The following is a 14,127-nucleotide window of genomic DNA, read 5'->3' on the forward strand; positions in this document are numbered from 1 at the left end:
TCATATGTCATCGGCTGCCGCTGTCAACAGCAAAGCAGGGCTGCTGCTATTGACATTTCTGCAGCCAGAGCCTGTGCTGAGCGGCAGGGCACTGACATCCTGCCGTAGTAGATTTAGTGAAACTTAGGGTGAGGCCGTCCCCTCTGAATGGGGGACTCCCCAAAAAGTGTTTGGACCTCAGCATAGTGGCTTCCCCCACCATGATCTATAGTACCCTTTTCTGGGTTCAGTCAGCTGTAGTAGGCAAAAATGAACACTTCTTAGGTTGAGTAAAACCTTGTTGAAACAGATGAATATAACAACCGCTCTTTGTTTGAGTTCAGTGTAAGGAACTGTGCAAGGAGCCTCATACCAAAACACAGCCACTTGTTACCACTCTAAACAAATGTGTGCCCTGTGAGATCCCACTCAGGAATTTGAACTATCTGGGTGGAGGGCTTAGATAGGTGGAGTTTCTGTGAGTGCTCTTGTGGATGTGTGTGGGTGGGACAGAGAGAAACAAAAAGGAGAGGGAAAGAGAAAGGCAGGGGGAAGAAGCAGGAAAAGAACAGAGAAGATATGTTTACACTTTTTTTTTTTTTTTGCAAGCAGATGTGAGCTTGCTTTGGTTGTGCTCCAAGCAGACACAACTTGTTGTGCCCACGCTATCAGCAAAGTCTCAGTAGCTCAGGCTTACTAACCATGGCTACACTGTTTATGGTTTGGAGCTGACTCATGCCCATCCAGAGTAAAGGCTCACAACTGTGCAGTTAAAACCAGAAGAGACCAGAAAAACAATTCCAGACACCGGCAGAATAAGCAAGCTGTATATATATTTCTCCTCCAAAAAGTATATAGGTCTTAGACTTGCAGCAGGGCACTGTCCATACAAGTCTAAATTAATATTAGCACTGAGCCATGGAAATTCATCTTGCAGTTCTTATTCCCCAGTCTACCAATTCAGCACTGGGCTACACATACTTTCTGGCAAACTTCTGCCCTTGGTTTTGAAACTGGAGGACATATACAGTTACGTGCTCCATAAGTGAGCTAATCTTCATTATTATTATTTTGCTGACTTCAGCTTTGAGCTGTGAGATTGTGTTTGTCTCATTTTTCCGTTCTCTGCCATTTCATCCATATTGTGTGACATTGGCTAAATCCATCTGATATCCATCAAATCAAATACTGATATGCACATAGAAAAAAAAAAAGGACAGCAATGATTTCAGGCTCCAAATCTGGAGCCTGAATGAGAGTTCAAAATGACAATCTGAAAACCTCGGCTCATTCTGAACATCTCTCCACAAATCTTTCAGCTCTCTTCCGCAGGTGTATGTGAAGCACCTCAGCACCTATCTCCCACCTACACCAGCTGAGGTACCAAAACTAAGATGTTCCTCTATCTCCCTGAGAAGAAAGAAGAAATATAGGCAGGAAGACTGGTTGGCCTTAGAGAAACATCTGGGATCTGAATTCTGCTTTGACAATTTCTGTATTTTATAAGAAACAGTCAGGGAAGAAAATTCATGAACAGTTCTTGGAGCAAAAACTAAAAAACTAGATCTCCCCCCTCCTGGGTAAAGGCCCTAAGGCTGAGAATCCTAGGATCACATCCTCTTTTCCACTGGGTGGAACTCAAAGACTTTTTTCATTCCTCTGGTGCTGATAAATTATTGGCAGTTGCAGCTCCACCAGGCTGCAGATGTCCAGAAATCCTAGCCAAAAGACCACTGATCTCAAGTTTGTAGATCTGCTCCTATTCTTAAAAAGACATTGCTGCCACATGGCCTGAGGAGAGGAGAGATCTCTCTCATAATGTTGAATGCCTCAGTCCCAGAGCAGAGCTGGAATTACAGTCAGCATTGTCTAGGTATAGGCAAGCCAAAACCTCAGGAGTGTGCTGACCGTAAATGCTCTCTTAGTGCTACGTTACTCTGACCACACATACTGTAGGGACCTGAGCTGACTCTATACAGAAATTTCATAAATCCTGCATGGGAACAAAGGGAGTACAACTTTCAACGTTGTGAGGTTCACTTTTAGACATAGACACAAGCTCCCAAGACAGATACTGATTTCTCAGCTATGCTGGTTGCATTGCATTTATCTTGATATGTATCATTTCAAGGGCAACCACTCCAGGTCTTTTCATGTCTTTGTTTATCCTGTGAATGTGTCTGAACTTCACACTGCAACAATCTTCTCCAACGACAAAAGGATGATCATTTCATATCTCGTGTTTTGAAATTTTGACCCTAAGTAATTCAATGAAAGGTTTTGGGTGTCTTTTCCCTTAGTTTCCATAAGGATAAGATTTCATTCTTCGTACACATCTTTTTTCTGTGTCTCACAGCATGACGGCCAAACCTGGCAATGTTTTCAGTCAGCAGTGGAAAGCATGTCTATAACACAAAAAGAAAGGTGTTACAGAGGGCTACCAACCAGAGCTGAGTGAAGCTGGCTGCTTCACGCTGAAGCATGAAGTACATGCTGTGTGTTACAGCACCATTTAGGCACACTGGTTCCACAACAGAGATATTACATCTGCATCACAAGGTAACGGTAATTCTAGCAAATTGCTTTCTCATAATCTAGCTGCATACATAATTTTAGATAAGGTATTTAAAGGGAAAGAGAGAAGCAGATGAACAGCAGATGTATGAAGCTGCAGAGGTGGGCTTGAGGCTGTGACCCCATTCATTTCCTCTCTAAGGACCAAGACAAACTTCCAGTGAAGAAGCCAGAGAAACCTTAAATCAACAACATAACTTCTTAATGTATATCTTATTCTGTACATAAAATGTAACATGTCATATGTAACATATATTACAGTAATATATCACAATATGTATGAGGTAATGTATATTGACTTGTATTTTCTATTACATGTTATATTCCATGCCTATATATACATTTTTTATATGTGTGTGTATATATATATGTATAAATATAAAATTGAGTTTACTTCTTAATTTAAGGAAAGATTTTAACATAAATGGCACCCAGTACAGCAGAACAACCTCACCTCTCCTCCTCTTCAAAGACACGTCTCTGTACATCTCTGGCATATAGAGATACTGTAGGAAAACACTGAGGCAGTTTAACTTTACAAAGTACAAGATAGAAGTGCTTTCAGAGTACATTAGCATACTGTGCTTCAGCAGCTTTGATTTCTTCTCACAGGAGTTAAGAAGAAATTCACTTAATCAGTACATCTAGGCTCAGCTTACCAACTTCTTTTAATATTTTAATGTCTTTGTTGGAGATAGTATTGTGAACCCTTAAAAAACGATCATCACAACTTCTGCTGGCAATAGGATGAAGAAAATTAAACCCAGGCGACACATTAGTTGTACATACAAAGCTGATCCCCATGGGGGTGATTGCCTCACCTACTAGAGCATGCCAGAAACATCTCTTAAGGCTTTGACATCATCACTATACCGGAAAAAAAATTACTCTATAAAGTGGCAGTATGTTTGATATATGCTGTAGACCTCTGAAGCTATCAGTTAGAATGCTCTGACTTTATCATTGCTACATCAGTAAAGGCCATACCAGGCACACAGCCTCAGGTAAGGATACCTGTTTGTTACACAAAAACAAACAAACAAAAAGCAATCTTCAGTCAACTTCAGCTAACCCTCTTCTCGCTAAAGTTCTCCACTGTTTAAATTCCAAATGCTTAAATTAGCAACTATGGGATCCCTTCAGCTTCCCACTGAAAACACTTGTTACTGTATTTGCTGACTTCCACTGTTCACCCAGCTGTACAGGTTCCCCTAAGATAACAATGCATGCAATAGCTAATTGTTTAGCATTTGGGCATTAGAAGCAGCAGTATGAATTTTCACGAAGATTGGTTTCTTTTTAGTTCGGTTTGTGATAGAGCATTTACAGATTTAGCCATACAGGCTTACAAACTTTTTAAGTATAATACATATTTTCAGATGTTTTTTGTCTTTGCAGTTGACAGGGAAAGGATTTGTAGAAGCGCTCAGCTTTGGCCTAACTTTGCTTCTACAAAGACAATGGTTTCATTGTTTTCAGTGGCAGCAGATAGCTGACAGCAAACCTTTGGGAAATCCCACCAATGATGTCTCCTCGGTTTGAAGAGGATGCATGATGTAAAGTTTTGTGGGCTTGGGGGGTGGTGGTTCTTGTTTTATTTTTGTTTGATTTTACTTATCTTAGGGTGTTAGGAGCCAACCTGTAGCAGAAATGGATGGACTAGTTATATTCTCACATCTGTTTTCACTAGAGTGGATAATTAAAAGATTAATTCAAGGGGAGGGAAAAAAAGGTCTGCATGTAATGAAAAAAAAATGTGTGGGTGCAAGTATGCTGTAAAGAAAATTTTTTAAAAGGTATCTTATTAGAATATACCATAAACGTCCTGCCTGCATACATATACAGGTTTGGGTTTTTGTTGTTTTGTTGTTTTTTTTTTTTAAAAAGCAGTGCTCTGGAAACATTTTTTTAAAGAAGTGTTGAGAAGCCATAATTTATAAAGTCCATAAAATTATATATCCTCTTTATTTCCTGAGTTTCATCAACTGTTCCTCATGCCTTTGTTGACTGCTATGACTAGACTTTGATATATCAACACACACAATTTATGACTTTGTGGCTGGTTAATATGTTTACTTACTGCATTATCTAGCAGTTGATTTAGGATTTCCCATTTAAATTACACTGGCTATTTAAAGGCCTTATTTGACAAGGTTTCCATTGCATTGTCTTCTTCTTCCTGTCAGCTCAATCAGTTATTTATTGATATATTTATCATGAAATATACACAAAAAGGGACAAGCACAGTTAGCCCAGGAAAACATATGCAAGGAAGACGGAAAGACTTAATTAATATATATTTACACTACTTCCTTGCTACACAATAGCTAATAAACTAACCTCTACATCCCTAGTACAAACTTACAGAAGACTGATTCATATTTGACAGCAGACTCTTACCCAGGAGTGGATGCAGCCTCAGTGTAAAGGAGAGATGAGAACAATCTCATTGCTGTAATCTCAGGAACTCTGCGCCAGACCACTGCAGCTACAGTTTGTGTTCTCTTGTATGCTTCCTACCTTTCCAGTTTGAGGAAGATGAATTGATTGCAGAGAAACTCTAAGCAAAGATTGAAAAGAGCTAGTAATAGGGGATGCAGAAGAAGTGCTTGTTTTGTTTAGCTAGTCCAGAATTTTAAGAGAACATTAAAAGCATTGGCTTGAGCTATTCAAAATGTCATTAAATGACAGGCTCAGAAATATTATTGTTTCTGTATTGTAGCAGCATTTTGTCATTAGTCAAGATGGACTCATCACGTCTTCAACTAAGATAAACTTTATACAGTGTCTACACGAAAAAACCCACTTACCTTTCACCGAAGTAAATAAATGTATACTCAGCACATTTAGAGAATTCTTTTAAACAACTATTAAATTTTAGCTGATCCAATTAGGCCCTTTATAATATGCCCTACAGATAAATTCTTACTGATTATTGACAACAGGGCTTAATGCTGTGGAACAGAAATAAGTCAGTAGTTGGGGGGGGGGGTGGTTTTCTCACTGTATGTTAACAGAGAACCTATCACTTACCTAAACTTGCCTTAAAATTAAACTTGATTTTAAAGTTTAAAAGAAACTCTTCCCTGTTTTTGTCAATCAGCTGTAGTATTTCAGACAAGTGTGATAGAAACACTACTCTATACTATCAGGAAAATATTAATCTAGATTTATTAATCTCCTCCCAATATTTATGTGTTTTTTGCAATGTCAAAGGGTGATTCAGAACCTTAGCAGGATGGACCTCTTATAGCTGCCCAGCTCTCTCCATCAATTAAAGAGGATGCTCAGGGCAGACGGTTATTCTGTGTTCACACAGACAGTTCTGGCTGTAGCTGTGCTGAGTGAAGAACACTTGGGGCACCCCCAGCTGCTCATTACCACCCCCACCATAGATTTTCACCTCCCAGGTTCTGCCAGTGTAACTCGTTTGATTGCTCCGCAACCTGTGTTGAAATGAGCCAGGCCCACTCACTTTCAATGACAGGTCTTTGCAGGTCCATTTCGGTTTGCCCAGACTGAAATAGAGAGTGACTATTTGAAAGACTGGGCCAGCAGAATTGAGGGCAGCAGCTTTCAGAGGATTTTTACAGTCAAGGGGGTGGACGGGACCCAGCAAAGCTGCAGCCGAAATGGTGCCTCACTGCAGTTAACTGTCTGAAGGCTAGAAGGCAGGACAAATGCCGCAGTACAACTGCAGTCAGACAGGCTGTTCCAGCAGCGGCCAAATGAAGTCCGTTGCCCCAGCTACCGATTACTGCCCTGCCTCATTACCTGGAGGTTAGCATTTGCCCAAACCCCACACTGTATCTGTGATTGCTCTCAGACTCGGGTCTATGAAATGGTTTGATTAATTAAATACCTCTAAATACTTGTGTTTCTAATCCAACCACCTTGGTAAGTAGTGAACTAGGGTGTGGCCACATGAGTTAGTATATCAACAGACCTGAGAGGAATCTCTAGTTTCACCTGGTTTGGTGGTAGGTGAAGCGACATGTAAGAGCTTTGTTAAAGCCCTCTGAAGAGGAGTTAGGTCTACTTTTGCCTGCTTGATGTGTACTGCAAAGTGGAAAGCACTTCAGGGTGCTTCTCTGTTCTCATTTATTAGCTACTTAATTCTAGAAGGGCATAGATGAGCTAAGAATAGATGGGGAAAGGAGCGTATTCAAGGTAAGTCTCCTGCATTCAGAAAACAAATATTAACATCACACTGGAAGTATGAGTGTATACTTACAGGTATATGTTTGTGGGTGCTTTTAGAAAGGGCTAGCATAGAATTAAAGGCAGAGTTCTGAAGACAGGGCTACTGCAAGTAGAATGACTCAGGAGAAGGTTTAAGGTGATAGAATCACTTCTCTGGAATTCTTGTCTACCTGAGATCAGAAAGACTCTTCACCTGGCCATGCACGTTAATTCAAGATTTACCACTTTTATCTCAAAAAGCAGTATCATTCTTGGTCCAGCTTTTGTATGCAAGAAGATTAGAAGATAAGAAGCTGAGACAAGGGAGAGAGAAAATACTGTAAGAATATTGTTAGTTGTAGCAATTTAGTGTCTATGTTAGTATTTAGAAGGCATCATAGCTGGAGATGTTGCTGAACCTGAGACAGATCAAGGCCTTTGCTCTGGCTTCAGCAAGTCACGCAAAACAATGAGCTTGTATAAATAGGTCATAAGTTGCTTCATGGATTTATGTAATAGGGTAAGACAGCTAGAATGGCAGGCAGTCGCCTTACTTTGACAATGGGCTAGATAACAATGTGGTGTGCTTCTCATTTAACTTCAATATGCAGTTGCCTCTCCAGGGTGAGTGTTTCTACTGCGCTGCTGCATCAAGGCTTAACAGACTTGTTAGTCATGGAACCCTGATTCTCCTCAGCTTTTTATAATTTATTTTCCTGTAGTCTTTATTTTTTTAAGTCATAGTGAATGTTGGAGATATCTAACTAGTAAGACTGTTCTCACAGTGATCTCTGATATCTGAAAAGAGTTGTTTTACTTGCTCAACAAACCCTCAAGAATTACCTTGTTAAAGGCTTCTTTTTTTTTTTTTTTTCATGATTTCATTTGTTCTTGATTCCCTGGAACCAAAGTAGTTCCAGAAGATTCCAAAGACGTTTCTAAACAGACTTGTTTTGCTGCGATATTTTGAGAACTCACAGGACTGGGGTGCTGCTGTGGATGGATACAGGCTATTCAGGAGGTGCAGGCCTGGATGGCAAGGAGTGGGAGTTGCCCTTTATGTGAGAGAATAGCAGGAATGTGTGGAGCTCTGCTTGGGGACAGGTGATGAGCCAGCTGAGAGCTCATGGGCGAGGGTTAAAGGGCAGACCAATGTGGGTGACATTGGTGTGGGCGTCTGCTACAAGCTGCCTGATCAGGAAGAAATAGATGAGGCCTTCTTCAGGCAACAGGAAGAAGCCTCACGTTTGCAGGGCCAGGTCCTCCTGGCAGACTTGAACCATGCCGGTATCTGCTAGAGGGGTGACGTGGCAGGGTGCAAGCAATCCAGGAGGTTTCTGCAGTGCGTTGGTGACAGCTTCCTGGCACAGGCCATTGGGGAGCTGACAACAATAGGTGCTCAGATGGATCTGATAGTTCCTGTACTGAGTCTGGCTGGGATGGAGTTAACTTTCTTCATAGCAACTCATATGGTGCTGTGGTTTAGATTTGCGACAAAAACAATGCTGATTGATAACACACTAATGTTATAGCTATTGCTGAACAGCATTTGTAGAGAGTCAAGGCCCTTTCTGTTTCTTACTCTACTTTTTCCCCTCACCCTCCCGAATAGATGGGGAGAGGACAGAATGAAGCAGATGACCCAAACTAACCAAAGAGCTATTCCATGCCATGTAACGTCATGCTCAGCAATAAAAAGGGAGAGGAGCAGGTTTAGGGAGGTTAGCCATCTTTTGCTTGGGAACTGACTAGACATTGGCCTGCCTGTGGGAAGTGGTAAGTGCTTGCCTTTGCATCACTTGTTTTGTTTTCTTTCTCTCTTTTTCCACTTCTCTTTTGCTTATTAAACAATTTGCATCTCGACCCGCAAGCTTTCTTGCTTTTACTCTTCTTTTCCTCTTCCCCTGTCCCATGGGGTTGATGGAGGTGTGGTCAAGCAGCTATGTGGTGCTTAGCTGCCTACTGGGGTTAACCCACAACACTTACCAACAGTGAAGAACTGCATGGGGTTGTGAAGGTCAGGGGCAGCCATGGCTGCAGTGACCATGAGGTCATGGAGTTCAGGATCCTGTGAGGAGGGAACAAGGCAAAAGCAGGATCACAACCCTGGACTTCAGAGGAGCAGACTTTAACCTGTCTGGGGGCCTGCTTGGAAGAATCCTGTGGGATGTGGTCCAGGGGAGAGAGGATGGATCCAGGAGAGCTGGCTGTGTTTTAAGAATCGTCTCTTCCAGACTGAAGGATGGTCCATCCTGATGTGCAGGAAGGCAAGCAAAGGTGGCAGGAGGCCTGCATGGATGACCAGAGAGCTCCTGACAAAACTCAAACACAAAAAGGAAGCGTGCAAGAGGTGGAAGCAGGGACAGATGACTTGGGAGAAATACGGAGCCACTCTCTGAAGGTTCTATGATGGGGTTAGGAAAGCTGAAGGCAGCCTTGAGTTGAATCTGACAAGGGAGGTGAAGAGCAACAAGAATGGCTTCTTCAAGTATATCAGCAGCAAAGGGAAGACTGTGGAAGATGTGGGCCTGCTGAGGAATGAGGCAGGAGACCTGGTGACGGAGGATATGGAAAAAGACGAGGTGTTTGACTGTCTTCTTTGCCTCAGTCTTTAGTGGTAAGACTTGTCTTCAGGAATCCCGAGTCCGTGAGACCAGAGGGAAAGTCCAGAGCAAGGAAGACTCCTCCTTGATGGAGGAGGATCAGGCTAGGGAATGTTTAAATGGACTGGCCATACACAAATCCATGGGACCTGATGGGAGACACAGGCAAGTGCTGAGGGCACTGGCCAATGTCATTGTGAGGCCGTTCTTGGTTATCTTTGAAAGGCCGTGATGATCAGGAGAGGTTCCTGAGGACTGGAAGAGAGCAAATGTCACTCCTGTCTTCAAGAAGGAAGACTTACAGGCTGGTCAGCCTTGCCTTGATCCCTGAAAATGTGATGGAGAAAATAATCCTGGAAATGTTTCCAAATGTATTGAGGACAAGAAGGTGATTGGAAGTTGTCAGCACGAATTTTTGAAGGGGAAATCATTCCTGTCCAACTTGATAGTCTTCTATGATGAGATAACTGGTGGAGAGAGTGGTGGATGTTGTTTATCCTGACTTTAGCAAGGCTTTTGGTAGTCTCCCATGACAGTCTTATTGAGAAACTGATGAAGTATAGGCTGATAAGTGGACAATAAGGTGGACTGAAAACTGGCTGAACTGCCAGGCCAAAGCCTGGCAATGTGTGATCACAGGGATGTGATTAGTGTCATGAAGTCCTCCTGGAGGCTAGTCACTACTGAGGTACCCCACGGGTCAATACCAGAATAACCAATGTTTAACATCTTCATTTATGGCCTAGATGATATAACAGAGTGTTCTTTCAGGAGGTTTGCAGAAGATACAAAACTGTGATCAGTGGCTGGTATACCAGATGGGTGCACTGCCACCTCTGAAGGATGACCTCAACAGCTGAAGAAATAAGCAGACAGAAATTCCACAATGGGAAATGCCAAGTCCTGCCCCTGGGGAGGAATAACTCTGTGCACCAGTAGACACTGGGGGCTGATGGACTGGAAAGCAGCCTGGCAGAAAAAGTCCTTGGAGTCCTGTTGTTGAACAAGTCGGACACAAGCAGCATTGTGTCCTTGTGGCCAACGGTGTTCAGGGCTGCATTAGGAAGAGTGCTGCCAATAGGTCAAGGGAGGTGATTCTTCTCTACTCAGCCCTGGTGAGACATACCTGGAGTGTGATGTACTGGGTAGCCCAGAACTGGACAAGAGAGACATGGACACAGCAGAGAGTCCAGCAAAGGTCCATGAAGATGATGAAGGGATTGGAGCATCTGATGTACAAGGTGAGGCTGAGAGAGCTGGGACTGTTCAGTCTGGAGAAGAGAAGGCTCAGGGGGATCTTATCCATGTGTACAAATTCCTGATGGGAGGAAGTAAAGAAGCTGGTTTTTTTTAAAGAAGGTCTTTTCAATGATATTCAGTGGCAGGACAAGAGGCAATGGACACAAACTGAACTACATGAAATTCCATCTGAATATAAGAAAAGACTTACTGTGAGGGTGGACAGACAGTGGAACAGGTTTGTCCAGGGAGGCTGCAGGGTATCCATCTTTGAAGATATCCAAATCCCAATTGGACACAGCTCTAGGCAACCTGCTGTACCTGACCCTGCTTTGAGCAGAGGGTTGGACTAGATGACCTGCAGAGGTCCCTTCCCACTTCAATCATTCTGTGATCTTAAATGTTAATAACTCATAGGCTGATCTTAGCATGGAAGTGTCCAAAATAGTCCAAGTTCTCTAGGGTATATGGTGTTAGACAAATTCTGCTCCAGGCTTCATTGGTGTGGTTCCTGTTGACTTCTATGGAAACTATGTATACCAGCTGCTCTATTTCTGCAAATAATCAGCAGAAATTTATGGCAAAAAAAGAATTATTACATTTCCAAATTCAGCTGCTTTTCTAATATGTGTGTGGAACTGATTGCACTTTTATCAATTAGTATGGTAGAAAAGTTGGCGTTGCTTTCTGTTTTGTAGTAGCTAGCTACTGAATGTCTCTATTTTCTGCTATTCCCTGCAGTATTTGCGCATAGCACTTCTGAACAAAAGTTGCCTTCCTCATAGTACAGGAGAGGTTTAAAGTGTGGTTGTAGTGGTTCAAGGTGGTAGAGATGTCCCTGAATCGATGGTAGAAGGAGCTTTGTTGAGAACTGTGACATGTTGCAAAAGCTTGACAGCTTGGAAGCCATCATGATAGTAGTGTGGTAAATGTGGAGTGCTTGAACTTTCTTATTCAGAGATAAACCATAAGGCTGTTCTGAAACTAATTTGAAATGCTTTATGGGAATTCCTTCATGCCAATTGAACTGCTTGACAGGTTTCTTTTCAAAGGTAACTGTCATAGGTTATTTTTGCTCACAAGTAACAATTCTGAAGTAACAAAATTTCTAAATAGCACCAGGTATTAATAATGATAATAAAAGAAAATAATTACCAGACTTCAGAGTGCCTGTGTTTGAAAGAGTGGAACTAGAAGTGTGTTGATCGCTTAGTTTGTATATCCATAACCCCGTACCTCCACCATTTTGAATTACTGGCCTACAGCCACATACTCATTTATAAGGAACTGATTACAATAACGTCTCTCTTGACAGTTCCAAGTCTATCTGGGTGGCTCTGTATTACAAGTGTGATCCCTTGGACATGAAAGGTGATATAGGGCTACATTACTTTGATCTGTGTAATTCCTAAGTATTAGTACAGAGAAGTGGTGCTGTGTTACAGTTGCGTTCCCTATTTACTTATAAATAGAAACAGTTGTGAAGTTAAAATAAGCTATAAACTAATTTCTATGACAACCAAAAATATGGTCAAAATATGGCTGTTCTGGCATGGCCTACATCTGTGGTACAGAAGTTTTCAGCACATGTTGGAAGAGACCATTTTTGCATTTTTCTTGTTGTTAGTGTCAGGGCTTTTCAGATGAGGCATCTTTTAACACTAGCAGGTCAGGTACGCCCCAAAAAAGACAACAGCTGCAGGAAGAAGAAACTACCAGATAATTCCCATGCTTTAACTGAAGGCTGCAGCAGCAGCAGGCCAGCCAGTCTGAACACAAATTCTGTCACAGGGAGAGTGTAACACAGACACAGGAGGGCTTAGTGTATGGGTAGTAGAAAAACAACTTGCTGCTATTCTCATGTCTCAGTGAATTTCCCCTATGACCTGCCACTGTCCAGAGACCTGATAGGACTTGCAGTGACAGAAAGTGACTGGAAACAATTCTGTACTGACCCAGAAAATACTGAGGGAGTGAAGAAAGAGACCAGCTGGACTGTTCTATGGAGCGGCAACTTTCCTCAGTGATTTCATCCTGAGGTGCAATGTTTCAATTGAACCTGAGTTTAGTTCAATGGAGGAAAAAAGACATCTGCAAATAACTTATCAGTTCTACCAGTTCTTTCTCTCACTATCTTGCTACTAAAATTTTGCTTTTCCTTCACACTGCTCATTACTTTTAGCTAATTATAGATGAAGTGTCAACAAGATTGTTTCTCCCCTTCCCATAAAGCCAAGAAAAATTACCTCTTCAAGTCTACTGGACTTTCTCTCTGCCTGTTCCCAGGCTCCTGCTGCTCTCATGGAACTGTTGCTGTTTTGTCTTCTAGTGAAAGTTTAAAGAAACTGGAGAAAGTGACCGTAGAAAGAAGGTGAGGACAGTTGTAGAATTGAAGTTATGAGTATTTAAAAGATGTGTAGATGTTGTGCTCAGGGACATGGTTTAGTGGTGGACTTAGCAGTGCTAGGTTAACCGTTGGACTTGATGATCCTAGAGGTCTTTTTCAACCTAAACAATTCTATGATAAGCAGGGAAAGAACTGAGGAGTTGGCATAGGGTGCCAAGAGAGATAATGCAATCTCTGTTTGCGGAGGTATTCTGAACTTGACGAGGCCCTCAGCTGTCTGCCCTAACTGAGCAGAGGGTTGTATTTGGTGACCTCCTGAGATCCCTCTCAACCTGAATTGTTCTACGAATCTAAAAGTAGAGGGACAAGATGAAACAGGAATATAATAGAACAAGGAGGAAGGTAGTCACAGAGCTAATCAGAACTTTTAGTGTGTGTGTGTGTCCGTTGTGTCGCGCGTGTGTGTCCCCCATTATTTTTGTTAGGAATTAGATGTAGGCTTAACCCAAATTTTTGGGTGGCATAGGGAGAAATATTATGGTTATGCTCATTGCTGCAGTTGTGTGCAGTTCTTCTGATAGTATTCATCTGTATTAATGGAGGCCTAGCTCTGGTTTCTCTTTCTGAATGGACAGTGAAGCTATAGGGGTTGCTTCCATCATCCATACCTAATTAAGGACACATGGGGAAAAATGCTGGAGAACAGGTGAAAAAAGAAATAGGGAAAGGTTAAGCTATAGAGTCATTCCAACTTGTTTCCTTCCTATGTTAATCAATATCTAGGCATTACACTATGTAAGGTGGAACTAAATCTTTGATGAGCACAGGCCTCTCCTGCTGAAGGGTGTGTTTCTTGGTCTTCCTGTGTGGAACTACACCACTTTGAAACTACTTAAATGTACAGAAGTAGCATGCAAACAAGTGGGTGTGGCTCTCTAGTTTGGTGGTTTTCACACTTAACTGGGAGAAAATCCAGCTGAGTTCCTGCCCTGGTGAATTATTAGTACAAATGAATTGACATAAATTCAACAAAGCTGTTGAAACAGTATCAACAGGAGCATCTAAGCTCTCTTCCTCCAGAGATGCTGTAGTTTGTTGTCAAAATAACATTATGGGAGAACAAGCGGCATGAGTTCAGATCCCCTCGGGTAAAGAGGAAAATCAGGCCTGCGGCTGCCACATCCTTGCTTGCGTCCCAACTGC

The sequence above is a fragment of the Nipponia nippon genome, unplaced genomic scaffold (genome assembly GCF_047370975.1).
Source record: "Nipponia nippon isolate SJK-2023a ecotype South Korea unplaced genomic scaffold, ASM4737097v1 scaffold_4, whole genome shotgun sequence".
In the NCBI taxonomy this organism is placed as follows: domain Eukaryota; kingdom Metazoa; phylum Chordata; class Aves; order Pelecaniformes; family Threskiornithidae; genus Nipponia; species Nipponia nippon.